General features: G+C 51.2%; 1 protein-coding gene across 7 annotated transcripts in view; it reads right to left on the bottom strand.

Moving 5' to 3' along the window:
• The window catches only part of BICRA (BRD4 interacting chromatin remodeling complex associated protein), a 75,310-nt gene that overhangs the window by 44,214 nt on the left and 3,455 nt on the right, over window positions 1-27,641 (bottom strand). For 2 of the 7 annotated variants that reach the window (XM_070771357.1, XM_070771361.1), the window contains exon 2: window positions 11,843-11,935. The exons of the other annotated variants lie outside the window; for them this stretch is intronic. The gene's annotated coding sequence lies outside the window, so the exon portion shown is untranslated. The remainder of the gene's footprint in view (window positions 1-11,842; window positions 11,936-27,641) is intronic. 7 annotated transcript variants of the gene reach the window in all.

The raw sequence follows: 27,641 nt of genomic DNA, 5'->3' as shown, positions 1-27,641 counted from the left end.
AAATCATTCCTTCACTCAATTCAAAATCAGTGAACATTCCCCAAACCCACATTATGCCTGAATTTCTTCAGCAGCCTCCTCACGGGTCTCCCTGCCCCCACCCCCAGTTCAGGGACCTGGTTTGAACCCAAATCACCTCCCGTACCCACTCTCCTCAGAGTCCAAGCAGAGTTCTGGTTTCATTCAAAGTCAAGTCCTCTCTGTGACCCAGCAGGCCCCTCAGGACCTTCCCCTGCTCCCTCTGCCCACATCCCCTTTCCTCTCTCCTGTGTCCACTCAGCTCCAGCAACACGGGCCTCCTCAACCCAGGTCTCTCTATTCAAATGTCGCCTTCGTGGTGACCTTGCCGGCTCTGACCCCTGCCTTGGAAGTGCAGCCCCAATCTTCTGCACCCTGATCCCTCCTTCTCCTGCTTTATCTTTGTTAGGAAACTTACTGACACCTGACATAGTAAATCTTTTACTGACTTCCTTGCTTATTGTCTGTCTCTGAAGTAAACATTTGGGAAATACTGGCTAAAGCTTGGCTAACCATGTACAGCTGTGTAGGTCGTACACTGCACAACCCTGGCCAGGGAGGGTGGGGCATTCCTATTTTAGGACACTGTAGATTCATGTATATATACATAAGGACAATTTTCTGACAGATGGCAGTAAAGGGTCATAAGAAAGGGGTCTCTTTTTAGTTCCACAAAGGCTGGCGGGCTACAGTCCATGGGGCTGCAGAGTCAGACACAGCTGAGTGACTAAGCACACACACAGGCTTGTGGTGGCCGTAGTTAAACAGGTGAACTGTTTCTTCAGATGTGCCCAGACTGCCCAGGTTCAGATCCCACTCTGATTCTAAGCACCGGTGTGACCTTGGCCAAGTCATTTCTTTCTGCATCCCAGTTTCCACTTCTGAAGGGAACCATAACACCTCCACGGTGTTGTACGAGGATTAAATGAATGAACATGTGTAGAGTACAAGACCGGGGTGCCGAGGCTGTCTTAGAGGAGTATGTGTTATCATCAGGAGTAACTACTATTCCCAAATCCCCAGGCTCAGGTTTCAAAAGATAAAACACAGGGACTTCCCTGGCCGTCTAGTGGTTAAGAATCCGTGCTTCCACTGCAGAGGGTCAGGTTCGATCCCTGGTCTAGGAACCAAGATTCTTCATGCTGCGGAGCAACTAAGCCTGTGAGCCCCAACTACTGAAGCCCGCATGCTCCAGAGCCCATGCTCCACAACGAGAGAAGCCACTGCAATGACATCGCAACTAGAGATTAGCCCCCCCACCCCCCACAACTAAGAAAGCCCGCACACAGCAAGGAAGGCACAGCGCAGCCAAAAACAAAATGCATTTAAAAAAGAATGGGAATGATAATGTCTTCCCAGGTTGTTCTTAGTCATAAGATTAAAAAAATGAAAAACTTAGAAACTGTTAAGTGTGACGCTACCAGCCTCTTACGTGTTCCGCTTTGGGTTTAGAGCATTCGTGAGGAGCCCTGGAGATCTAGGGGCAGTTTCAGCAGGGACCCAACGCTGCCTGCTCACCTCAAGGACACAGCCTCTGAGCCTCTCCCCTGGGAACAGCTCAGGGGGCACTAACTCTCAGTGCGCACACCCCACCCATGAGACACCCACTTGGCCAGCTCCCCAAACACCCCTGCACTGAGTTTGACCTCCTGAAATTTGCTCTTGGCCTCAGCTCTCAAAATATGTCACTCTTGTCAACTGTGCAAGAATGACTGTCCCAAGGGCAAGAGGAAAAGCAGATTGATGGGGAGGAAAGGTGCCAAAATGCGAATAAGGCTTTTCTACCCCGGGAGACAGAACAAGAAGTCCATTTTGTCTTCTCGGCGTTTCTGGAACTCTGTATATTCCAATTTCTTCCCCCTCCCTGCCCTCCCTCCTCTTTTATTTCTTCTAATGATCTTGCATTACTTGCTGCATGTTAAGAGACTGTGTTTTCCTTTAACTTTTTATTGACATCACACATCTCCCCAGATGCTCATTTTAGAACCGTAATGGATTGTCAAAAAATGAACACGCCAGCCGCTGGAAGCAGAACAAGACGTCCAGCCCAGCACAGTACTCCTTTGAAGGAAGAACTCCAGCTGGTCAAGAGAGCAGTTTCGGACTTCCCTGGTGGTCCAGTGGTTATGCACTTCCAATGCGGGGAATATGGGCCTGATCCCTGGTCAGGGAACTAAGATCTCACATACTGCATGGAATGCCCCCCTCCAAGAAAAGCGTGGACAGATCTTGATCTATGGAAGCTGGGAATAAGTAACAGAGGGTTCGTTATACTGTCTTTTCTAGTTCTGTGTACATTTGGAAATTTTCATTAATAACTTTTTTTTTTTCCCACTGCACACATCCTTTGTCCAGCAATTCCACCTATGGGATTTTAACTTATATTCTACTCACATTGATGACTCAGCTGGTGAAGAATCAGCCTGCAATGCTGGAGACCTGGCTTCAATCCCTGGGTTGGGAAGATCCCCTGGAGAAGGCAGAGCAACCCACTCGTCTTCTGCCTGGAGAATCCACGGACACAGCAGTCCATGGGGTCGCAGAGTTGGACACAACTGGGCGACTAAGTGCATACACACACACACACACACACACTCACATTGATGCAAATCAACAGTTGTACACATAGTGCCTCACTGTAGTCTTGTTTGTCATAGCCTGGAACCAAAGCGTCCAGCAGAGGGGGACTAGTTTCAGTAAGTTAGGGTCCTCTAGTGGAATAAAGGGAGAAGGCAATGGCACCCCACTCCAGTACTCTTGCCTGGAAAATCCCATGGACAGAGGAGCCTGGTGGGCTGCAGTCCATGGGGTTGCTAATAGTCGGACACGACTGAGCGACTTCATTTTCACTTTCCTGCATTGGAGAAGGAAATGGCCACCCACTCCAGTGTTCTTGCCTGGAGAATCCCAGGGACGGGGGAGCCTGGTGGGTTGCCGTCTATGGGGTCGCACAGAGTCAGACACGACTGAAGCGACTTAGCAGCAGCAGTGGAATAAATACTACACAACTAAGAAAGACACAGAATTTGACAAGTTAGGATATATTATTATATAGCATATATAGATATATTATTATATATTCTATATATAGGATATATTATTAAAAATTAATACTATATTAACTCCAGGATATATTATTAAAAGCAAAGGGCAAAACAGTGTTAGAATAACTTGCCATTAGTACCTTAAAAAATAGGGGGGTGTGAAGTGAAAGTGGGGGGCGGGGAGAGACAGAGATGCTAACACAGGCAGAATGTCTGTTTAAAAAGAGGCTCCCAAACCATAACCATTTACCTCCAAGAAGAGGACGTGGGTACAGATGGCTGGGAGACGGTGGCGGGGGGGGGGGGTAGGGGGGAAGGAAGGCTTTTCACTAAAAATCTTTGATGTTATTTGAGTTTTACACTTGGGCACGTTGTTTCCTATTTTTTATTTATTTTTTTAATGTTTTTAACCTCCAAAGAAAATTGGTTTCCTAAGTGTGGCCCTGTCCCCACACATCTGCTCTGAGACTGTAATAGAAGGATCAGGTTGTCCCCTCTGGGGATGGGGGGCGGGGGCAGGCATGGCTGAGACTTAGCAAGGAGAGCAGAGCTGCCTTGTAGGGCTGCCCAGGGCTCCCTGGGAATGATTTCCTAAAGAGCCTCTTGATGAAAGTGAAAGAGGAGAGTGAAAAAGTTGGCTTAAAGCTCAACATTCAGAAAATTAAGATCATGGCATCCGGTCCCATCACTTCACGGCAAATAGATGGGGAAACAGTGGAAACACTAGCTGACTTTATTTTTCTGGGCTCCAAAATCACTGCAGATGGTGACTGCAGCCATGAAATTAAAAGATGCTTACTCTTTGGAAGGAAAGTTATGACCAACCTAGACAGCATATTAAAAAGCAGAGACATTACTTTGCCAACAAAGGTCCGTCTAGTCAAGGCTATGGTTTTTCCAGTGGTCATGTATGGATGTGAGAGTTGGACTATAAAGAAAGCTGAGCACCGAAGAATAGATGCTTTTGAACTGTGGTGTTGGAGAAGACTCTTGAGAGTCCCTTAGACTGCAAGGAGATCCATCCAGCCCATCCTAAAGGAGATCAGTTGTGGGTGTTTATTGGAAGGACTGATATTGAAGCTGAAACTCCAATACTTTGGCCACCTGACGTGAAGAGCTGACTCATTTGAAAAGACCACGATGCTGGGAAAGATTGAGGGCAGGAGGAGGGGAGACAGAGGATGAGATGGTTGGATGGCATCATCGACTCGATGGACATGGGTTTGGGTGAACTCCGGGAGTTGGTGATGGACAGGGAGGCCTGGCACACTGCGATTCATGGGGTTGCAAGGAGTCGGACACGACTGAGCAACTGAACTGAACTGAACTGGCTGAGGCTGGGAGAGGGGGAAATACAACTCAGGAAGAACTGGAGGAGGGGGAGGCCTGTGTACGTATAAGAACACACAGGAAGAGCAGGCACCTGGGCAGAGGGTGGCTGGAAACGCCCTCTCCCACCTTGGCTGAAGAAAACAGCCACCAAGTAGCTTCATTCATAATTGACAAAAAGCAGAAACAAGAAACAACACACATGTCCCTCAGCGGACGGATGGATGAAGCGGATGCAGTACGTGTGCACAATGGGATACTACTCAGCCAGAAAAAGGGAGGAAGCACTGATCCATGCTACGATGTGGATGAACCTTGAAAACGGTACACAAAGAGGGAGCAGCCAAACACAAACGACCCCATCTTGCGTGATTCTGTTTGTTCATATGTTTAGAAAAGGCAAAGCCCCAGAGGCAGAAAGTGGGGCTTTGTGCCAGGGGCTGGGGGACGATAGGTACAGGGTTTCTTTTTGGGTGATGAAATTGTTCTAGAACTAGAGTGTGGTGATGGTTGCACAATTCTGTGAATGTACTAAAACCCACTGAATGACATGCTCTAAAGGGGAGAAATGAATGGTATGCAAGTGTCTCAGTGTTGAAAAAGGAACGAAGCTCCGAGACATGCTTCAACAGGGGTGAGCCTTGAAAACACACTGCGTGGAAGTCAGACCCCAAAGGCCGCACAGTGGTGGGTTCTGTTTATATAAAACGTCCAGAAGAGGCAAGCCTGTAAGAGGCAGAGCGCAGATTAGGGGTTCCCAGGGGCTGGAGGGCAGGGGAAATGGTCAGCAACTAAGGGAACTGGGGTTTCTATTAGGGAGGATGAAAACGTTCTGGAACCAGATTGGGGACGGCTGCACAGCTCTGTGAACGTACGAAACACCAATGAATCATACTCCTTAAATGGGGGGATTCTGTGGTGCGTGCACTCTATCTCGATTCAGCTGTTCACAATTTGAAGCAAGGGGGAACTTCCCTGGCGGTCCAGTGGTTAAGACTCTGCCTTCCAATGCAGGGGGCGGGGGAACCAAGATCCCACATGCTGCGAGGTGCGGGAGAAATAATTCAAAAATAAATAAGCAAGGGAAAGAAGAAAGGCAAAAAGAAAAAAAAAGAAATTTTAAAAAAATTAAAAAAAAAAAAAAGAAGAAACTGGTCACGCAGCCCACTGCCACCCCCACCAGGACCCTGACTCCCAACCCGCACTTCCCAGGCCACACATCCTCCCAGGGCTTGTCCCCTCAACGCAACACCCCCCACCCTATCAAACACACAGGGAGCACCTGGACCCCGGCTTCCAGTCCTGGCTGTACTTCCCGGGTTCCCTACGGGAGCCGGGTGGGAACCCCATGGCCAAGGCGGGTCCCTGGGTCGCCTCCCTCTGGTTGATCCCGGAGGGCCCCCACGAGGGCTGAATACGAAGCTTTAACCTCTCATTTCACTCACCCCGCCCCAACCCCACCAAAGCCAAAAATGGGCAAGAAAACACAGAAACCACAGAGGCCTGTGAAATGTGCTGGGTTTGTAGAATTTAAGTGTGTAAAGTGTTGATCTCACAGGCATGATGCCTTTAGACTTCAAAAACACAAAACCCAGCACACAGAGGAACCTTCCTGCTTCAACAAGAATTGAAAACATCCACACAGAGCAAGTCGGGCCCCAGGGGCTGGAGGGAAAGGACCTGAGGGAACCCCCACCCAACTCCACTCCCCCAGCCCTGGCTCCCACCCCCCACCCTGGCTTTACCGTGCCTAGGGAGGTGAAGCTGGTTAAGAGGTGAGATTAGGACTGTTACTTCCGCAGAGGGGGACAGGAAAACCTGCATGGTTCCTTCAATGATCCTTTGATGAAATAATCATCTACAGACTAAGTTCTTGCTTCAAGCAACTTGCTTCAAGCTATTGACTCCATAGCACTCCTGGGAATCCCTTTCCATAGAGGACAATCTACCTTTCCAAAATGCTGATCAGAGAAGCTGCTTTCCCACCAGGCAGAGAAAAACAGCAAAACCAAAAACATTACATTCACTCACTCCAGGAGTATGCAGTGAGCACCAACTATGCCCCAGGCCCTGGCAGACCCCTCATGGAAGAAACAAATGCTAAGCTGGTAAACACAGTCACCTACAAGGTGATAATGGCCAGTAGCCGTTGTTCGGTCATGTCCAACTCTTTGCAACTCCATGGACTGTAGCCCACCAGGCTCCTCTGTCCATGAGACTTCCCAGGCAAGAACACTGGAGTGGGTTGCTATTTCCTCCTCCAGGGGATCTTTCTGACCCAGGGATCGAACCCAAGTCACTAGCATTGCAGGTGGATTCTTGACCACTCACTGAGCCACCTGGGAAGCCTGAAGTGAGGAGGGATCCTGCTAAATAGGTGAGGGGAAAGCACCCCAGACAGAGGAACAGTGAGTGCAAAGGCCCTGGGGGAGGAATGTGCCTGAGCGGCACCAAGAACAATTAGATCTTTGTGAAGTGGGTGGAGGCATTAGAAAGGATGGGGAAGCGGGGTGCACAGGTAAGCAGGGGAAGTGAGGGGATTTGGTTCTAAGTGTCCTAACCTTCCAGGAGTGCCTCAATGCCTCCAACATCCTTCTGGGTCTGAGCCTGGGATATATAAGGGGACCGAGGCGGTACTCTCTCAGGAGTCTAGAAGTTGCCAACCGTTCACATTTTTTCACATTTCTACTTTTGTTTTTTTCATTGTTTTTCAAATTGTGGGTTGCAAAATTTGAGCAGTGATGCAATCAGCATAGTGGGTCTCAACCATCACTGAAACAATGAAGGAAAAACAACTGAATAAAATCGGAAAAACGGAGTGCTGAAGGACTCGAAAGTGGTTAGGCTAAGTGTTCCACAGAACTTTGTTTCAGGGGCATATGCATGTATCTCTCCTGGGTCACGGTGAGAAATATGTCTCATCAGAGACTACAGGTTCAAAAGTGAGGAGAACAGCTAATCCAGATATCCCCTCCCACAGATCTGAGGCCTTCCCACTCATTCCACTGGCCAGATGGACAACTACAAATACACACCCAATATGGCGAAGACTGTTTTAGATTCCCCCCAACCCAACCATTTTCTTTTCCTGGACTACATTTCCCAGCACCCCTTGTAGCTGGGTGTAGTCACGTGACTGAATTCTGGCCAACAGAATGTAGGCAGAAGTGACACTCGGGTTTTCCAGGCCTGGCACAAAAGACATCCCTCCACGCTTCTTCATCTACAGTGGACCCCACAGACTAAGGGGAGGGCAGAGCCACACGAGGAAAGGAGCCCGGTTCTCTGGATGGATGCACATGAGGCCGCCCCAACAGAAACACCCTCCTTGGTCTGTAACATGTGGGAGAAAAATACTTTTAAGCTGCTTAATATACTTAAGCCACTGGAGAATAAAGGGCTTATTTGTTAACAGAGGCTAGCATGACTTGTGCTAACTTATAAACGCCGCTCCCCCACCCCCAGATGAAAGCTGGTTAACTCAGCAGCCTGGCAAATGAAGAACCTTTTTGCTGAAGTTCCAGAGAGGGAACGAAAGGAAACTGAGTCTCTGCACGTCCCAGAGTAAACCAGGTGTGCCCGGCTCAGAAGACCCTATTGCGAAGCATCAGGGTCACGTTCAAGGACAGAGGTGTAATATCCACAAAATGCGTTCTAAGCCACAACAGTTCCTTAGTTTGAAAAGAAACACAGACTCCATGATGAAGACACACGTTGCACCTCCAGCCCAAGACCACATCAAAATTAAGCGCGCCCATTTAGAAACCACCATTACCGGAAATGATCTATAGCTGATGTACAATGTCATGTTAGCTTCAGGTGTACAGCACAGTGACTCAGGCTTTCATGACAACCCTGCATCCTTACTCTACCCATGAGGAAAGCTGAAGCCAACAGCCAAGCTGACAACAGGAATTGAGGTTTACCACAGGCCATTACAGTGCTCAATTTAATTCCACATGACCCCGGAAGTGGGAGCCTAGGCTAGGTCAAATGAGGGTGAAGATGCTGCCTACTAGGCTTTCCTGGTGGCTCGGTGGTAAAGACCCCACCTCTCAATGCCAGAGACACAAGAGACGCGGGTTCGATCCCTGGGTCGGGAAGGTCCCCTGGAGAAGGAAATGGCAACCCACCCCGGTATTCCTGCCTGGGAAATCCCATGGACAGAGGAGCCTGGTGGGCTACAGTTGGTGGGTTCTCAAAAGAGTCAGACGCGGCTTCGTGACCAAACAGCAACAAACGCCACCTACTTTATCTACTACAGTGCCCGGCACGCGGCAGGAAAGCAGGAAGTACCTGCTGAATACATGAGTAAACAGCTACTCTTCTCCCTTTTTACAGATGAGGCCATAAGGCCCAGAGAGGCAAGTCACTGATTCAAGGTTACCCAGTAAATGAGGGAACCACAGTTCAGATAAAGTTCAGATACCCCCTCCCCGGCATTCACCCTGTCTCCTCTGCCAGCCTGTTCCCTAGCATCCTTGACACCCACTCGGGGCCTTTTTTCTGCTCTTCCCAACTTCCTCTTCTCTCCTTGCTCAATACACTTTCTTATGGCTAATTCACATCCTCCCGAGTTCCTCATTCACTAAATATTCACCCATTCAGCAATTAAAGCTTGGGACATGTGCTGCGTGCCAGGCTCTGTTCTAGAAGCTGGAGGGACGGCTGTGAACAAGACAAAGATCCCTGTTCACTTGGGGCTTACGTTCTGAAAGAGGGTAAGGATGGAAACAAAAAAAGAACAATATAACATATTCAACTAAGTATTTATAAATATTTAATTTATATATATTTAGTTCTTATTTATTGAATAAACATTAATAGATATTTGAATTTATGTTATATATAGAATTACTTATCAATAGAGAACCTGCCTGCCAAAGCAGGAGATTTCAGAGACATGGGTTTGATCCCTGGAGAAGGAAATGGCAACCTACTGCAGTATTCTTGCCGGCGAAATCCCAGAGACAGAGAAGCCTGCCAGGCTACCTGCCCATGGGGTCACAAAAGAGTCAGGCATGACTTAGGGACTAAACAACAACCCTGTGATATAAACAAATATGATCATTTCAACGTGTCATCAATATAAAAAATAGTGTTAGTGGGAGATTGACTCTTTCCTCCTCTCCTTTCAAGGCTTTGAAATCGAGCGTGTTTCTCTCCTTGAACACGCACGGCTCATCCAGTGGGTAGTGCACAGGTGAGCAGGGTTCTTGGGTATTTACTGATTGGCGGGAGCCACGAGGGCTCTGAGCAGAAAGGATGTGAGCAGAAGGGATGTGAGCAGACTCAGGTTATAACAGGGTCCCTTTGGCGGAGTGAGGGAAAAGGCCGGTAGGGGGCAGAGGATGGAGGGAGCCCCGGCGGGGAGGAGGAGGCTGATCTCAGGCGGGAAGTGATGGTGGCTGGATGGGGCTGGGGGGCTGTGGAGGAGGTGGGGAGAGGGGCCAGATCGTGGCGGTCTCCCGCAGGCCGAGCTCCCAGGCTGTGCTGGTGGCCCAACAGGGGACAGAAGACGGGCATCTACACAACATGTGAATAACAGAGGCATGAGGTGGCCAATTTCGCATCATGCGTTGCTTATACCACAGTAAGAAAAATTCAAATTGGGAGTTCCCGGCAGTCCAGTGGTTAGGACTCAGCGCTTTCACTGCCAGGGCCCAAGTCCAAATTCCTGGTCAGGGAACTGAGACCCCCACAAGCGGCGCAGCATGGCCAAAAAAAGGAAAAAGAAAAATTAGAGAGAGAGAAGAGTCAAGGATGACGCCAAAGTGCCTGACGGAGGTCAGTGGGAGGATGGATGGACTGGAGAGAGGTAGGCTCTGCTGTTTTGGCCGCTGTTTACCTGCGTGTGTGTGTGGTGGGGGGCGGGCAGCGGGGAGCTAGGTGTCGGATGTGTTTGGGTTGAGGTGCCTATTTAACAATCCAGGGCAATGTTCAGCAGAGCAGGACGTGCACGCGTGCTAAATTGCTCAGCTGTGTCCGACTCTTTGCGATGCCATGGACTGTAGCCCGCCAGGCTCCTCTGTCCATGAGGCTTCTCCAGGCAAGAATACTGAAGTGGAGTCCCTTCTCCAGGGGATCTTCCCGACCCAGGGATTGAACCCAGGTTTCTGGCGTCTCCTGCGTCGGCAGCCAGGTTCTTTACCACTAGCGCCACCCGGGAAGCCCAAGAGCTGGAAGGGCTGGAGACAAAAGTGAAAAACCTCTGCTCCCTTGCCCACTCGCCCTTAACTCCTCTCATGACCATTTCCACACCGTGGCCTCCCTGGACACGGTGTCTATTGGCACAAGGAGCATCGCATCACAAGGGCTGGCCCTTCACGCTCCCCCTTCCTCCTCACCACCAGTCACAGCCCAACACGGACTCCAGACTCCCAGCTTGCAGGGTACAGGCTTCCAGAAGCCTCTCTCTACCCACTCCTGCCGCCCACCCGGCATCCTTACCCTTGGAACCCACCAAGGCTCGACGCGGCTGCTCATTTTGCACAGTCCACCAAGAAGCGCAGAACCTGAATAGTAAACACCACCCAGTATCACTATCTGAGAAGGCAATGGCACCCCACTCCAGTACTCTTGCCTGGAAAATCCCATGGGCGGAGGAGCCTGGTAGGCTGCAGTGCATGGGGTCGCTAGGATCGGACACGACTGAGCGACTTCACTTTCACTTTCCACTTTCATGCATCGGAGAAGGAAATGGCAACCCGCTCCAGTGTTCTTGCCTGGAGAATCCCAGGGACGGCGGAGCCTGGTGGGCTGCGGTCTATGGGGTCGCACAGAGTCGGACACGACTGAAGCGACTTAGCAGCAGCAGCAGCGGTATCACTGTACAGGCAACTGGCACCCTGCAGGGTGGGCCAGCGGGTGACAGAATCCATGTGCTTAGAGGTCCCTGAGGCTTTGTTCAAAAACCCTGGAGGGGAGATGTTTTTTGAACAGCAGATTGTTCCACAGACTTGGCCAGGTGCTGCGATGAGCACGTGTCTATGTTGGAACACCCACAACCAGCTGTGGGACACCACCGGGAATCAAACGCTAATATTTCTGCAGCCAAACATATGAATATTCACACAGAGCACAAAGACAGACTATAAATAGCCTGCCTTCAGGTCAGGCGCCTGACGAGTCACCGCAGGTGAGCTCCCGTTATCACCACTGATGGAGGTGGTGTTACCCTGAGAGCGTGTCTTGCTCTGTGTGCTGCTGTGAGAAGGGAAGGGTCTTTATGTTAAGCATGAGGCTTCCCCAGAGTCCAGAAGCACGGAGCCCCTGAGCCCAGGTCTGACAAACCTGGCTTCAGATCCCTGCTCCACAGTTTTTCTGACCCCAAGCCACTGACCTCACTTCTCTGGGGTCTCAGTCCTGAGGGGTCTGGAAGGAGCTGGCTGTTGCGTATAAGCGTTAAACTAATAATGATGGCAGCAGCAATAACAGTAACAGCAGCTAACCTTTATGGAAGGGCTTCCCCGGTGGCTCAGTGGTAAAGAATCCGCCTGCTAATGAAGGAGTTGCAGGTTCAATCCCTGGGTTGAGAAGATTCCCTGGAGGAAGAGATGACAACCCACTCCAGTATTCTTGCCTGGAGGATCCCCATGGACAGAAGAGCCTGACGGACTACAGTCCATGGGGGTCGCAAAGAGTCGGACATGACCAAGTGCCTAGACAACAACAACCTTTATGGAGCCTGACTGGTACAGGGGGCCCCGAGTGCCACATGGCCAACACCTCATTGACTGGACCCTTATCAGCCTCCAGGGAAGCAGCATCTGTTTTTTTATCCTCTTTAAACAGAGGCCTGGTGCAGTTGGCCCAAGGCAGGAGACAGCTTGGGTCTCCAAGTCCAAGTGTATCTGCAATAGGCCCTAAACACGTCCAGAGCACGGTCACACCAGCCCCTGGGTCAGGCCGCCCGGTTCCTGATGTTGATCCCCTCCCAGTGGGGATAAATTAGTCAACCCCCGACCCATGTGCTGTCTGCCTCCCACTGAACCCTCCCAAACAAGCCCCAAGGGGGAGGTATTATTATTTTACTCCTCAACTGTACCCTGACATGTCCCAGGTGGAGGGGGAACCCCCACACACAGTCTCCAGACGAACAGAGTCTGCCTCTGGATCCAGCCAACACTCACGCCACCTGGGCTGGGCCAAGCCTCCTTCCACCACCTAGGAACGGCCTCTGGCCTCTCCTTTTTTGGTTCCTCTGAAAGCTTTGCCTTCCTCTGAGCTCAGAGGCCACTCCAGAGGCTGCCCCACATCTCCAGGATGAGAGTTATCTAAGCAGCGGGACCTGGCTTGATTCTCAACAGCAACTCCAGGGTCTGGCACATGCCTGGCACTGAGCAGTCACTCAGTAAATTCTGGCTGCTGTCTGCCAGGGCTGAGAACGGTGAGGCCTTTCTGGAATGCCACTTGGCACCACCTCCCTAATCCTCAGTGGACGCTTCCCTTTGCCTCGGCAAGTCCTCTTCCAGGAATCTGGCCGGTAGAAACCCTCTTGCACAAGCCACTGCAGGCGCAGATACAAAAAACGGCAGGTCGAGTCACTCCCCAGTCAAAAGCCTGCTGTGGCTCCCATCTCCCTCCGAATGGGAGCCCAAGTCCTGGTCAAAGAGGCAGAATGGAAACGCTAGAGTAGTAGAGAGCGTGCATCAGCTCCTAGTGGAGATAAGATGGAATGCCAAACTGCTCAAACTAAAGGAGTTGGGAAACGAGGGAAAAAGGAACATGGGACACTGGAGATAAACTGAAAACCAACAGCAAGATGGGAGATCTCAGTACAGCCACATGAGTAACGAGGGCAAACACAAACGGTCTAAGCCTGCACCGTCCACTCTCACATGACTTTCTAGCCCTGGAAACAGAGCTGGTCCAACAAGATGTTCTGAGTGGAAAATACACACTGGATTTCAAACACTTAAGTGTGGGGTGGGGTCGGGGAAAGACCACACAACACTTGCTGGCAAGGATGTGAAGAAGCTGGGACGCTGTGCGCTGTTGGTGGGAATGTGAAAGGGCGCAGCTACCACGAGCAACAGTGGCTCCTCTGAAAGTTAAACAGAGAATTACCAGACGACCCAGCGATTCCATCCCCAGGAATATATCCGAAAACACTGAAGGCGACACTCGGGTACCGGTGAGGAGGCGCAAACAAAGGTCAGGAGACCGTGCCACCTCACGCTCTTTTTGCTTAGTCACTCAGTTGTGTCCAACTCTTTGCAACCCCATGGGCTGTAGCCCGCCAGGCTCCTCTGTCCATGGGATTCCCCAGGCAAGATTACTGGAATGGGTTGCCATTTCCTCCTCTAGGGGATCTTCCTGACCCAGAGATGGAACCTGTTGTCTCCTGCATCTCCTGCATCGGCAGGCAGATTCTGTACCACTGAACCACCCAGGAAGCTCAAAGATACATACAGGCTCACAGTAAAACCTGGTAGCCAAAATAAAACAAAAAATCCACTGAGTAGAGGTGAGGTTAAATTATGGAATACTCTTTTAGTTTGCTAAAAGAGTTCTAGTGGGGCAGGGGAGAGGGAAGGATTGAGAGGTTGGGATTAGCAGATGCAAACTATTATATACAGAATGGATAAGCACCAAGGTCCTACCATATAGCACAGGGAACTGTACTAAATAGCCTGTATAAACCATGATGGAAAAGAATATGAAAAAGAATGTGTGTATAAATATATATGTATTAACTGAATCACTTTATTACACGCCAGAAACTAACACATTATAAATCAACTATACTTCAATTAACGGAGAAGGTAATGGCACCCCACTCCAGTACTCCTGCCTGGAAAATCCCATGGGTGGAGGAGCCTGGTAGGCTGCAGTCCGTGGGGTTGCAAAGAGTCAGACACGACTGAAGCGACTTCCCTTTTCCTTTTCACTTTCCTGCATTGGAGAAGGAAATGGCAGCCCACTCCAGTGTTCTTGCCTGGAGAATCCCAGGGACGGGGGAGCCTGGTGGGCTGCCGTCTATGGGGTCGCACAGAGTCAGACACAACTGAAGCGACTCAGCAGCAGCAGCAGCATACTTCAATTAAAAAGGGACAAAAAAAAAAAAAAAAGAGGGACTTTCCTGGTGGTCCAGTGACTAAGACTCTGAGTTCCCAATGCAGGGGGCCCTCATTTGATCCCTAGTTAGGGAACTAGATCCCACATGGTGCAACTAAGACCAGGCGTAGCCAAGAACATAAATATTAAAATGAACAAATAGGAAAAAAAAAAAAGAATGGAGTCCTAGACTGCTGTCACGGAAATAATTCTAAGATGTTTGTTCAAGTTAAAAAAGCCAGGTGTAAAATAATTCATATGAAACATGCAATCAAGAGGGGAGAAGAATGTACTCATAGAATAGAGGGGCAGAGTGAATGCACCCCAAACTCCGCACAGAAGGCCCTCTGGAGGGGGCAGGATAAGGGCACGGTGAAAAGACTTTCACAGTGCTATGTATGACTTTCTTCCCCCTGTATAATAATTCATACAGATCTGCCTTCAAATTGGTAAGCCCCAAAGAGTGGCAGCATATTCAAAAGCAGAGACATTACTTTGCCAACAAAGGTCCGTCTAGTCAAGGCTATGGTTTTTCCTGTGGTCATGTATGGATGTGAGAGTTGGACTGTGAAGAAGGCTGAGCGCGGAAGACTTGATGCTTTTGAACTGTGGTGTTGGAGAAGACTCTTGAGCGTCCCTTGGATTGCAAGGAGATCCAACCAGTCCATTCTAAAGGAGATCAGCCCTGGGTGTTCTTTGGAAGGAATAACGCTAAAGCTGAAACTCCAGTACTCTGGCCACCTCATGTGAAGAGTTGACTCATTGGAAAAGACCCTGATGCTGGGAGGGATTGGGGGCAGGAGGAGAAGGGGATGACAGAGGATGAGATGGCTGGATGGCATCACTGATTCAATGGACGTGAGTCTGAGTGAACTCCGGGAGTTGGTGATGGACAGGGAGGCCTGATGTGCTGCGATTCATGGGGTCTCAAAGAGTCAGACACGACTAAGCGACTGAACTGAACTGAAAGAGTGGTGGGTCAGATGGTAAAGAATCCGCATGCAATGCAGGAGACCCAGGTTCAATCCCTGGGTCTGGAAGATCCCCTGGAGAAGAAAATGGCAACCCACTTCAGTATTCTTGCTTAGAAAAATTCCACGGGCGGAGGAGCCTGGCAGGCTATACAGTCCACAGGGTCGCAGAGAGTCGGATATGACTGGGTGACTAACATTTTCACTTTTAATTTCAAAGAGTTAAATCCTAAAGGAAATCAACCCTGACTACTCATTGGAAGGACTGATGTTGAAGCTGAAGCTCCAATACTTTCGCCACCTGATGCGAAGAGTCGACTCACTGGAAAAGAGCTTGATGCAGGGAAAGACTAAAGGCAGGAGGAGAAGGGGACGACAGAGGATGAGATGGTTGGATGGCATCACCAACTCAATGGACATGAGTTTGAGCAAACTCCGGGAGGTGGGGAGGAACAGGGAAGCCTGGTGCGCTGCAATCCCAGGGGTCACAAAGACTGAACAACAACCCAAGAGTTAAATCTGACTTTAGCTTCCCTGGTGGCTCAGACGGTAAAGAATCTGCCTGCAGGTCAGGAGACCGGGGGAACATCCCCTGGAGAAGGGAATGCCTACCCACTACAGAGAATCCCATGGACATTCCTGGAGAATCCCATGGACATAGGAGCCTGGTGGGCTACAGTCTGTGGGGTCACAAAGAGTTGAATACAACTGAGCGACTAATTCAAACTTTCACTTTAGCCTCAGTATCCAGGCCAGAACCCTTGAAGCAACTCAGAAATCATCCTGAAACCACTCTATCCCTTGCTACTCAACGTGTGGCCCCAGACCAAGGGCAGCCTCAGTGTCCCCTGGGAGCCGGCCGGAACTGCAGAGTCTGAGGGCTGCCACAGACCCTGCACTTGAACAGGTTCCCCAAGGGATTCGTGCTCAAGGTGGAGAAACTGTTGATCTGCAACATAGCCCAACCGGTCTGCACCAAGCAGGTACAGACTAAAGGCTGGTTAGTAATAATAGCAACCAACACCCACAACGGGCTTACTGAGTGTCAGGCCCTGGATGGTACCTTATCTCAATGAAACTCCATAGACATCCCAACAGGTAAATGGTTTCTGTCTACAACCCCCTTTCTGCAATTCCGACTTCAAAAATCTCTAAGAACCAACTCCTTTCCCCCACCCACCACTTTACTCTCATTGAGGGGTGGGGGGAAGGCAAAAGTTGACCTGCCATGACCATCCTTCCATATCCCGCTTAGTACAAACAGTCACAGATACACTGGGTGAAGTTCCTTCAGGTTTTTCCGTAAGCTGTTCTGGAGAAACCCGAACGAACGTTTTTGGCCCACCCAATATTAGCATCAGAAATAGTATTTGCTGCAAAAATCTTTAGCCTTTTTGGGGAAGGAGAGCTGCCCTGCCCGGTTGGGAGCTGTTCTACCTCATCTAGCCTGCTCTCGGCTCTGAAATATTCTGAATGTTGAAACACCACTGAAGCCAGTTACTGCCATAAATTTACAGCACGCCTGCTGACATGTGACATCATCTATGAAACCTCCTCGAGGCTGGCATCAGGCCCTTCTTGCTGACAGGGAAACTAAGGCTGAGCCGGGTGGAGGAGCCCCTGCGCCCAGCCAGATCTGCCTTCCGGTGTCCTGACCCCTTCGGGCAGGCCTCGCTGACTCACACTCAGTCACCCACCCGGCTCCATCACAAACACACAAACACATCCCACAAACTCACCAACACTTCAGTTGCCTGCAGGAAGCTCAAGGTTAGGTTAATGAAGACACCAAGAAGTGGAGAGAGAGAAAGAGCAGGGAGGGAGGCCTCCTGCTGAGCCGAGACTTCCCCGCCCTTGCCGACCGAGCCAGATCCCAGGGCAATAGTAGGAAGGGGGAAGGGCAGCTTCTGGATTGTGGGCTTTGGTCCTGGCTCCTGTAACAAGCAGGCAGTGAGGCTTTATGGCTAAAAGCCTGGGCTGTGGGGCCAGACTGGGCAGTCTGGGAGGCAGAGTTGGGGGGAGGGGTGGGCGGGAATCCCCTCTACTCTTCAGCAGCTGTGTGACTCCAGGCAAGTCACTTAACCTCCCAGGGCCTCAGTCTCCTCATCTGTACAACTTGTAACTGTTGTTCAGTTGCTCTTTGTGACCCCGTGGACTGCAGCACACCAGGTTTCCCCATCCATCGCTATCTCCCGAAACTTGCTCAAACTCATGTCCATTGAGTCAGTGATGCCATCTTATCATTTCATCCAGTTGCCCCCATCTTCTCCCACCCTCAACCTTTCTGTACAATGGGGGTTGCCCATTGCACCTACCTCCTAAGTCTCCACGTGTGTAACGGAGTCAGGTCTTGTGAAGACCCTAGACCAGTGCCCAGCATCGAGTGAGCTGTTAGTATTAGTGTTGCTATGGTAACTGGATCCACCCTCCCCCACTCCGAAATCCTCCACCAAAGGTTGGGATGTAGAGTCAAGCATGCATTTCTGTGGGGGGAAAGATCAGTGGCCTCCGAACAGGTTCGCCAAAGAATCCTCAAACTAAGGACCACCACCTGCTCTTAATCGGCAGAAACAGCTTCACTTCAGGGCTTCCCAGGTGGCGCTATTGAAAAGAACCGCCTGCCAATGCAGGAGACATAATAGACACAGCTTCGATCCCTGGGTTGGGAAGATCCCCTGGAGGAGGGCATGGCAACCCACTCCAATCTTCTTGCCTGGAGAATCCCACAGACAGAGAAGCCTGTCGAGCTACAGTCCGTGGGATCGCAGTAAGACACAACTGAAGTGACTTAGCTTCAGCACGTGCTCTAAAGACCTCTACAGATAAGAGGCGGCTGCCTTCTCCCAGCTGCGGCAGGACTGCCAAAGCTCCCTCCCTCCTATCGGCTGGCAATACCACCAGCTTCCCCGCAACCTTCTCCTCCCGTGTCCAAGCAGGTCCGCACTGGCCTCCTGAACTCCTTCCCAACTACACAAACACCTTTCTTATGCCTTCACTCCCCTCTCCTCCTCATCTCCTGACCTATGAGGAAACCTCACTCTTGAGCCCAACCAGCACCACCCCGTCCTGCCTCTTCTAGAATCTTCCTTCTCTCTTTTTCTCTAAGCCTGTGCCAATCCTAGGAATCTCTGTCTCTAAGCCTGTCCCCTCTTTCATGCAGTGAATACTGAGTCTGGACTTATTCCCAGTCAGGTCCGAGGGACGAATCCTGACAAGGAAATAAACAAAGTGATGTAGATGAAGTTGGACAGGGTCATCAAGGAAGGCTTCCTGGAGGAGAGAGTATTTAAACTGAGGCCTGGAGGATAGGACGAGGAGCCCAGAGACAGGAAGGAGTGGGTGAAGAGGAGGGCAAGGAGAGGCAAGAGCAAAGGTGGGAGGGGGCAGGAACCAGCTGGGTGCCTGAAGAAAGCCAGGTGAAAAGGCAGGAGATGAGGTCAAGGAGATAAGCCCAGGCCAGACTACTGGGCTTCGTAAGAGGACGGGAGGGCTAGATTTTCACCTGAGAACACTAGGGAGCCATAGAGGATAGCAGATATAGATACAGATTTTCAATCTCAGGCTGCCAAGAGCTCCATCTGCCTGCCTTCCTTCCATCCATTTGTCTATTTATCCACCTATCCATTCAGCCATCTTCCATTCATCCATCCCTCTATCCCTGAAGCCACCCTTCTTTCTTGACTCCTCACCATATTCCAGTCTGCCTCAGGCCCCACCCCACCTATCAAACCCAGGCTCCTCCCTCTCTCTGTTTTGGCCAAAGAAGCTCCCACCTCTCCTGTCCTCTCCAGGAGGAACTGTCCCCATCCCTGGGGCTCGAGTGATCACTCTGGGTCACCGTCTCTCACTCACGACTCCTCCAGTTCCTTCATTCCTCCCGTCTGCACCTTTCCACCAGCCAAGAGGGCGCTGGAGTTTTCTTCTCTGGAGTTTGTGCTCCCCAAACCACAGACACCACTACAGCGTCCCACGAAAGGGTACCTGCATCCACTCAGTCGCTCAAGCCAATGACCTTGGATCATCCTGGAAACCCTCTTTCTCTTATCTCCCATCAACAAAATCTGGGCATCCCAGATCTCAGTCCCAGTGTCCTAGGCCCTCTTTCCCTGTTAGTTTTATGCAAAGCATCCCAGGGTCCTCTGCTAGAAATGGGCTGCAGCCCAAAGCCCCCTCCCAACCCTCCATCCCTGAAGCCCCTCTCCTCCAGGAAGCCTGACCTGATGCATCAACATAGCCCAGCAGCCATGCCTCCTCCAGGCCAGCCCAGGAGACACTCCCGAGATACAGATCTCACCTAGCTGGGAGGATGGGTGTGTTTGGGGCTTACTCCCCTCCCAGTCCCTGAGGGTAGAGCTCTGAGACCAGGTACAGGAGAGGCCTGCTGTGCAGGTCTGAATTAACCAGCAGGAAGCACCTGGATTCGAATCCTTGCTCCACCAGCAGCTAGCAGTGTTGACCTTGGAAGAGACATTTCACCTCTGATAACTACAACGGAAGGAGTCCCACAGCAGGAAGAAGGAGGAGGCGAGATGGACTAGTGGCAACACGGGGCGCGGCCTGAAAGTGGGGTGCTGGGCGAAAAAGACACAGAAGAAGAAATACAGCAGGAGCCTCTGGAGAAAGCAAAAATCCACCACACAGAGCGAACAGTCTGCCAGGGCACTGAACGATCTGCCAGGGCAGAGGGCCAGGGAAGGGGATGGGAATAAAAGGGGATTTTATACAGACTTATAAATCTATACCTGCAGATATCTGTATATAACATATACATTTATTATATGCTCATCATAGTGCTAAATTTACATTTACTATTAAGCTATTATACAAACTACAATGATATAGAACATGTGGAAATGTACATGTATATATATATATTTTTTTTTACTGTCTGTTTGCAAAAAGAAGGCTTATGTTAGGAACTCCCTTAGATAAATCTTCCTCTTCTTCTACAGGGCCTTCCCAGGTGGCTCAGTGGTAAAGAACTCACCTGCTAATGCAGGAGACTCAGGTTTGATCCCTAGGTTGGGAAGATCCCCTGGAGAAGAAAATGGCAACCCACTCCATTATTCTTGCTGGGGAAATCCCATGGACAGAGGAGCCTGGTGGACTACAGTCCATGGGGTTGCAAAGAATCGGACTTCATAAACAACTTCATAAACTTCAACTTCATAAACTTCATAAACATACTTCATAAACAACAACTCCTGCTACAGAGTTTGGCCCAGAAATGGGCTCGGTGTCCCTGTGACAAATGGAGACGCAGTGCCCTGCTCCTTAATGATCTCAAAAAAAAAAAAAAAGCAGGACTGTGGAAGGGGGACAGAGGGAGAAGAGCTGGGCAGACGTTAGGGAATTCTGCTTGTCCGGCTAGACAGAAATCTGACAAAGAGAAACAACACTTCATGAAGCAGTTTTGAGATGTAGGGGGCAAACTGTAGGCATTCAGAAAAGCGAAAGTGTGAGGCATTCAGAAAAGCGAAAGTGTGAGTCACTCAGACATGTCTGACTCTTTGCGATCCCATGGACTACAGCCCACCAGGCTCCTCTGTCCGTGGAATTCTCCAGGCAAGAATGCTGGAATGAGTAGACATTCCCTTCTCCAGGGGATCCTGCTGACCCAGAGATGGAACCGGGGTCTCCTGCAATGCAGGCAGGAGACCATCTGAGCCACCAGGGCAGCCCGAAGGGTTGCACAAACCTGAAGGCCAGAATGGAGGAGAGATTTTCCCAAAACTTACCAACTTCGAGACCTGAGTCTGTATCCGTCTATAAAAGGAGATGCAGCTTACAAGCGACAGCTAAGAAGATTTGACAGACACAGAATGGCTGGTTTGCAGTCTGTGACTAAACTCAGGGGGACAGCACTTGAGCACTCCCCCACCACCCCGCATCTCAGTCTTTCCATTGAGCAGGGGCCAGGCTCCTGTCCTGACCTGCCCCACGGGCCCTGATTCACTCCCTCTCTGTAGATAGGGAGCGCCTACTGGGCACCGGGAAGGCAGCCAGGGCACGATGTAACAGCACCTATGGAGCAAGGGTCATGAGCAGCTGGGAGACCAGTGGCTTCCTGTCCGGAGCCCTGCAGCTTTGAGGGCTGGGCATCCTGAGCCAAGGAAGGGGCACTCAGGGGTTGGGCGTGATAACAGTGCTAAGGGGATGGGTCCAGGGCAGTGATGAAGGTGGCTGAGTTGGCCAGGCCCCACCCACCATGACTCTCAGGAGATCCGTTCCAAGTGGGAGCCCGGGATTGGCACTGTTAACAAACACCACTGGTGCTTTGGAAGCAAATGGGTCACACTTTTTAAGAAATAGAATGGTGACTCCAAATACAGGCTCTCTGCTCGGCTTTCTTCACCCCTGTGACATGTCCATCCTTCAGTCAGTCAACAAACATCTCCGAAATGCCTACTGCACGCCAGCAGCTGGGAACACGGGCACGCTGTTTCTTTCCTTCTATAGTTTAGAGTTGAGTGAGAAAGCCAGGCCTGAAGGGACGCTCACAGGACATCTACATCCCAACAGAGCTACGATGGGTGGTGCAGTGAGCAGAGACAGCACCCCCAGGCTGGGGGCTGAGGCTGGGGAAGGCACCCAGGCGAGGGGCTCTTGAATGATGAGATTCCATGGGGGTGGGGAGCGGGAAGATCTCTCTCTCCGGAGAAAAAGGAGGTAAAACCTTCCCAAGGACTCCTGCTGGGTGAAAACCAGGCAGGCTGTCCTGAGACCACGACTACACGGCCTAATCTCAAGACAGTGATGCTGAGATGCTCAACCCAAAGGACCAGGAGGGTCTGCGAGAGTCTGTGGGATTCGAGAAGAGGCAAGGCAGGTAGATCTGCAAGGCCCGACATGAGGGAGCAGCAGGCCAGTGGCTCTGATGCTCTGGGAGGGGGCGTTGACTAGGAAGGGGCACAAGGGAACTTTCTGGCTGCGATGCAAACGCTCTGGGTCTTGACAGGGTGTGGATTACACAGGTGGTTACCGTTTGGCAAGACTTGGGGAGAAGCATTGGTCATCTCTGTGCGTTTTGTTGTGTATGTCAATTACATCCGGTGAAAGGGTGAGAGGGAAATATACACCTTTCTGTGAAAGAATACGCACATCCACAGAACCAGGGGGTCACTGCGCAGGTTCCGGGGAAAGGAATGAAGCCAATGTGGCAAGAGCTTGCCAGGACGAGGGGAGCCCGGCCGACTGGGTAAAGAGCTGAGAATTCTTCCAGGGATCCACCCACCTCGCCTGGGGGGCTGAGTGTCTGAGGATGGGAGAGGCGCCTCCTTGAAGGACAGGAGGGAGGTTACACAGTCCAGCCAACTGTCACAAGCGTCCCGTGAGGTCGGTACTGTGGGCGTCAGCCTGCCCAGCACCACACGGTGAACGAGAGGCAGGACAGCATGCCTCCTCTGGAAAAAGGGGACCCAGGGACCCTCGATCTGCAGGTGTCCTGGGGGAACAGGTTGCGGAGGCCACTGGGGCTCCCTCCAGGGCCCCAGGGGTCATTAACAAGGGTCCCACAGCCATAGCCAGACATTACTCCTTCACTCCGCTCCCAAGGCTGCCAGGCTGGGACCTACGGGACGCAGAGGGTGGGGTGGGGGTCACTAGAAGTCAGCAACCCTTTCGCCCCTGCAAGGACAAGGAACACTTCGAAGGAGAATTAGAGAGAAATGGAGTGAGCAAGAGGAGGGGAGAAAGGCAACTGGGCCTGGCTGGGAGATTCCAGAGACACGGACCCTTTCTCTGACCTCTGAACCCTGGAAGGAGGCTTTGGTTACAGTCCCCTTGGGGCACACCTGGAAGTAATCACGACAGTGACTATGATGACCTGCCAAGCGCTTACTGAGAGCCAGGCACTTGCAAAACACTTTTCCACGTGGGACCTTATTTAACAAATGCAAAAGCTCTCAAAAGAAGCATCAGTTATTATCCCTGTATTTCTGGTTCTCTAATCTGGAATGAGAGGAGGACAGTAACTTGCCTCCAAGTCACAAAGTCAGGAGGGGCAGAAAGAGGACTCAAAGCCCTCACTGCCATCTGTCCCTCCCGCTGTCAACAGCCCACCTTCTCTGTGATTTCTGCACAGAATACTAGAACCCCCAACCCACACAATACACATCCAGGCATAAATCCCCGGGCCTGTGTGATTTGAAACAGCTACCAGCGTGCAAAGCCTGGGGTGGCCAAGACAGGATGGGACAACCTGACTATAGCTTACTGCCTGCAGCCTTGATTGCCCCCACCTGTGAAATGGGCTCCATGTCTCTTCCCTCACAGGATAGGACAGATTCCAGACGTGATGAAGTCGATTCTGGATGCCAAAAATAATACCATTAACAACATTAATGTTACAGTTGAACTGATACAGTGTTTGGAATTTGCTTAAACATACTTTAGCAGAAAAGGGAAAGGAAAGGGCAGAAATGAGGAGGGAGGATCAGGAGAAAATTGGCGAAGCTGGAGACGGATACACGAAGCTGGAGACGGATACACGGGGGTTGATTATTCTATTCTCTCAACTCTTGGTGGGTGCTTTAAAATTTCCATGATAAAAAGTTAAAATAACAACAAGCAAAGCGAACCTTCCCTGTGCACTCCTGCAAGCCAGTGTGTCTTAAAAGCTCTCCTACATCTTCACTCATTTAAGCCTCACAGTGACCCCATGAGTTTTGTCAGAGATGAGGAAACTGAGGCCCAAAGGGGCACTTGATTCCCTTGGATTCTTCTTTTCAATTAAAATGGCCAATGCTGACTGCCCAGGGTTTTAGGGGAAGGAGGCAAGGACTTGGTATCTAATTCCACGGGAGACTTTGGTGCTTCTCTCCATCACCACCACCATCGCCACCACCATCACCACCACGATCACCACTATTACCATCATCATCACCATCACAACCACGATACGCCAGGCACAGTGTGAAGCACTCAAGAACCGTGAGCACAAAGCTGGGTCTCTCGTCACAGCCACTCTTCCAGGTGAGGAGACTGAGGCCCCGAGCAGGGTGGCCCCGTCCGTCCCCAGGGCCACGCGGCCTTGCCTCATGCCAGAGCAGCCTGCCCTGTGCCCTCCGCAGCCAAGCAGTATAGAATGCTAACAACCTTCCCTATGTGCCTTTTGGGAAGACAATGGAAAGCTTTCAGAGCAGGGAAGTCAGCATGGGGCCCATGGGAGAAAAGTAATCATAGCGAAAACATCAACATCAGATGCTGATTCCCAAACACCAACTGCCTGCCCGGCCCGCCCGCCGGCCCACTGCCTCCTCCTGCCCTTATAAGCCCACCTGCCGGGGAGATGTTACAAGCCCATTTCACAGACAAGGAAACCAAGACCCGAGGAAGTATCACTTGCCCAAGGTCACACTGTAGGTAAGTGCAAAAGTCACCTCCCCTGCCTGTCAGTAAGGGGGTTCACAGCCCAGGATTAAGGGATTCCTGCCCCCAGGTGATAGGACTGCCACCGAATGACAGATGACACTGCCATGGACAGCCTAGACTAGGGTACCTATGAGTTTGGTAGATACTATTTAATCCTCGTAACAAAGTTTCCAAAGATAGGTACTGAGACTGGCCCATTTAACAGAAGGGAAAACTGAGGCCCAGAGTGAGCAAGCCCCCAGCCTGCAGCCATTCAACCAGTAAGTGGCAGAACCTGGATTTGAACCAACAGCATCCAAGTCCTTGATCTCCACACCATGCATGCCCACCTGGGGTGGGTGCAGGTTACAGGCAGGAAGGAGGGGGCAAGGAGGTCATAAGAAGCAAAGACAATGGGGCGGACTGGCGGGATGACTTGAACAGGAGAGGGAATGACTTCCTTCAAGATTCAGCTGCACAGGTGCCTCCTCCGTGGGACTCAATGACAAAGAACAGGCTCTTGATCCATCAATCCTGCCTCCAGTATATCCTCCCGGCATACCCGTTTCCTGATACGCCAAGCAGACGTCTGTCCTCCTGCTCAGCAGGTAGAAACATCAGGAAACACCTCCATATCCATGCTGAGTCATGGAGGACGTGCCCACACCAAGGAATACAACGCAGTCAAGAAAAACCCAGAGGAAACCCTCTGGGTACTGTGTACGTCTCCCAGGGAGATGAAGCAAAACAAGCAACATGCAGGACAATGGGCAGAGGGTTCCAGCGTGTGTAAAATACATATTTTTAAAGATATACACATGTACACAAATGTATGTGCACAGAACATCAGGATTGAGGAGTCGCCTCTGGAGAGATGAGCTGGAGACCAGGGATGTCCCAGAGGAGGAAAGGGGAGCTATGTTTGGCATCTTGAATTTGTCCTGGGTATCACTCAGGAGAAAAAAAGAGAGGGAGAAAGAAGGTGTTTCCTCCCCGGAGCCTTTGCAAACCACCCAGACAGAATGGATCAAGTCCTCCAGCAGCCTTGAAGACAACTCTTCTCTCTGCCCTCCTCCTGAACGGGGTCCCCATATCATAACTGGGCCCTGGGGCCCAGGCACACAGAAGACCCTCAGGAAGTTTGATTAGGAACAATTAGAGACACAAAGGCCTTCTCTCCAGCTTCTCCTGCCAACAGATCCCCAGCATCAGTGAATATCCTTAAACTCAGGACACAATACTCATTGTTGCCAAGCCAGAGATGTCTTAGAAAACCCTCTCTCTTTCCTGCTGGGGGATCCTGCGTGCCGCTGAGACACAAAGGTTTCAGTGGATGGGGACAGAGCTCTAATGGTGGTACCCCAGGCAGGGGAGAGGTCTAGGGAAGGAAGGAGGAGGGAATCCTCGGGGACCAGTTAACCAAACATTTCCCACGTGTCTCAAGAGTGATACAGTGGAGAGCCAGCTCAGGCCCTCCGCCTTCAGAGTACAAGGCCGGGGACAAACATGGGGATGAACCAGTGAAGGGGGGCGGGGGTGGCGCTGCCCAAGTGATTGTGATTGGCGGGGAAGAGTGTTTCATACCATGGATGTAAAACAGGCAACTTGCTGTTTCCAGTAAAAGTCAGGGAGCCTGGTGAGGCAGAGACCCCAAAGAGATCAAGGCAAGATAACCATGTCCCCCACCCCTCTCCCCTGCAGGACGGGAGAGGCAGAAAGGCAACCCTTCGCTGCTTTCCAAGCCCAGGCCGTCTAGAAAGGAATGCCATGTTTTCCTGTTTCCAATTAACTTCCCCCCACCAGCAGCCCTCTGCATTCTTGAGACCAGGAGTCAAGACAGCCACGGGGGAGAGGTGGGGAGGGCGACTCTGGTGGTGGCTGGGCCTGGGGTGAAAAGGTGACCCCCCCTGCCAGGACCCTCACACACACCCCAGGACTTCTCCAGCCAGGCTCTCAGGGCTTGGCGCTGACCCCTGGGCCCTTTCAGAGGGGAGAGCGGGGAGACCCCCCCACATCCCCAGGGAAAGTTGGGAAAGGCCCCGGAGGCCTCTGGGAAGGAAGTTGGCAAATAAGGGGGCGGGGCATAGGCCTGTCACTCTTGGGCCTTACTCATGCTTCCCCCACTTCCCTCCCAACCCCCCCAAAATCAGGAAGCACTCACTCCAGAGAGGCCCACAGCCCCGCCCCTCCTGCCCCCACCCCACAGGAATTATTATGACTTATTATGCTTGTCACCTCAAGAAAGTATCTGCAAGGGGTCCCTGAAAGTGTTCGCTCTTCTCCAACGGCACCCCCAGCCCCTCCATCCCTGCAGTCTGGGTTGGAATCCCCTCTCAGCCACTGACTGCAGTTTCCTCATCTGTAAAATGGCGAGATCACTCCTACAGCCTCGCTCCCAGAGTAGGCTGGGCCCTCCACAGCCCTTCTCCTTCATGCCACACACCCACCCGCCCAAGGGTTTATTTGGCACCAGTAAGTGCTGAAGGGGAAGGGTCCAAGAAAGCTGGAGGAAGCGGGCCACCAAAGTGAAACTATTTACACTGTGGTGCTGCTCATCCACCACAGGGAATTCCTCCAGGGTGGACGCCTTTTGCCGGTCACCCTCAAATACCCAGCCCCCCAACATTCCTCCCCACCCCTACAGGCCAGCCATATTCCCGCAGAGTGAGGGGAAAACAAAAATAACACGCGTGGATAAAACTGTCAGCCACTGCGAGGTCAGTTAAAGAGGCTCTAATGGTCCCCCCCATCTGCCCATGAGGAAACAGGACAAGTGAGTTGAATCCAGTGCCTGAGGTCACAGGGTGAGACAAGGAGCCTGCCACCTGGGCCATGGGGAGAACGGGCAGGGACTTCTCTGCCAGCTGTG

The sequence above is a fragment of the Bos indicus genome, chromosome 18 (assembly GCF_029378745.1).
Source record: "Bos indicus isolate NIAB-ARS_2022 breed Sahiwal x Tharparkar chromosome 18, NIAB-ARS_B.indTharparkar_mat_pri_1.0, whole genome shotgun sequence".
Taxonomy (NCBI): Eukaryota; Metazoa; Chordata; class Mammalia; order Artiodactyla; family Bovidae; genus Bos; species Bos indicus.
The sequence above is the reverse complement of the archived record's forward strand: the minus strand, read 5'-3'. Positions and strand labels throughout refer to the sequence as shown.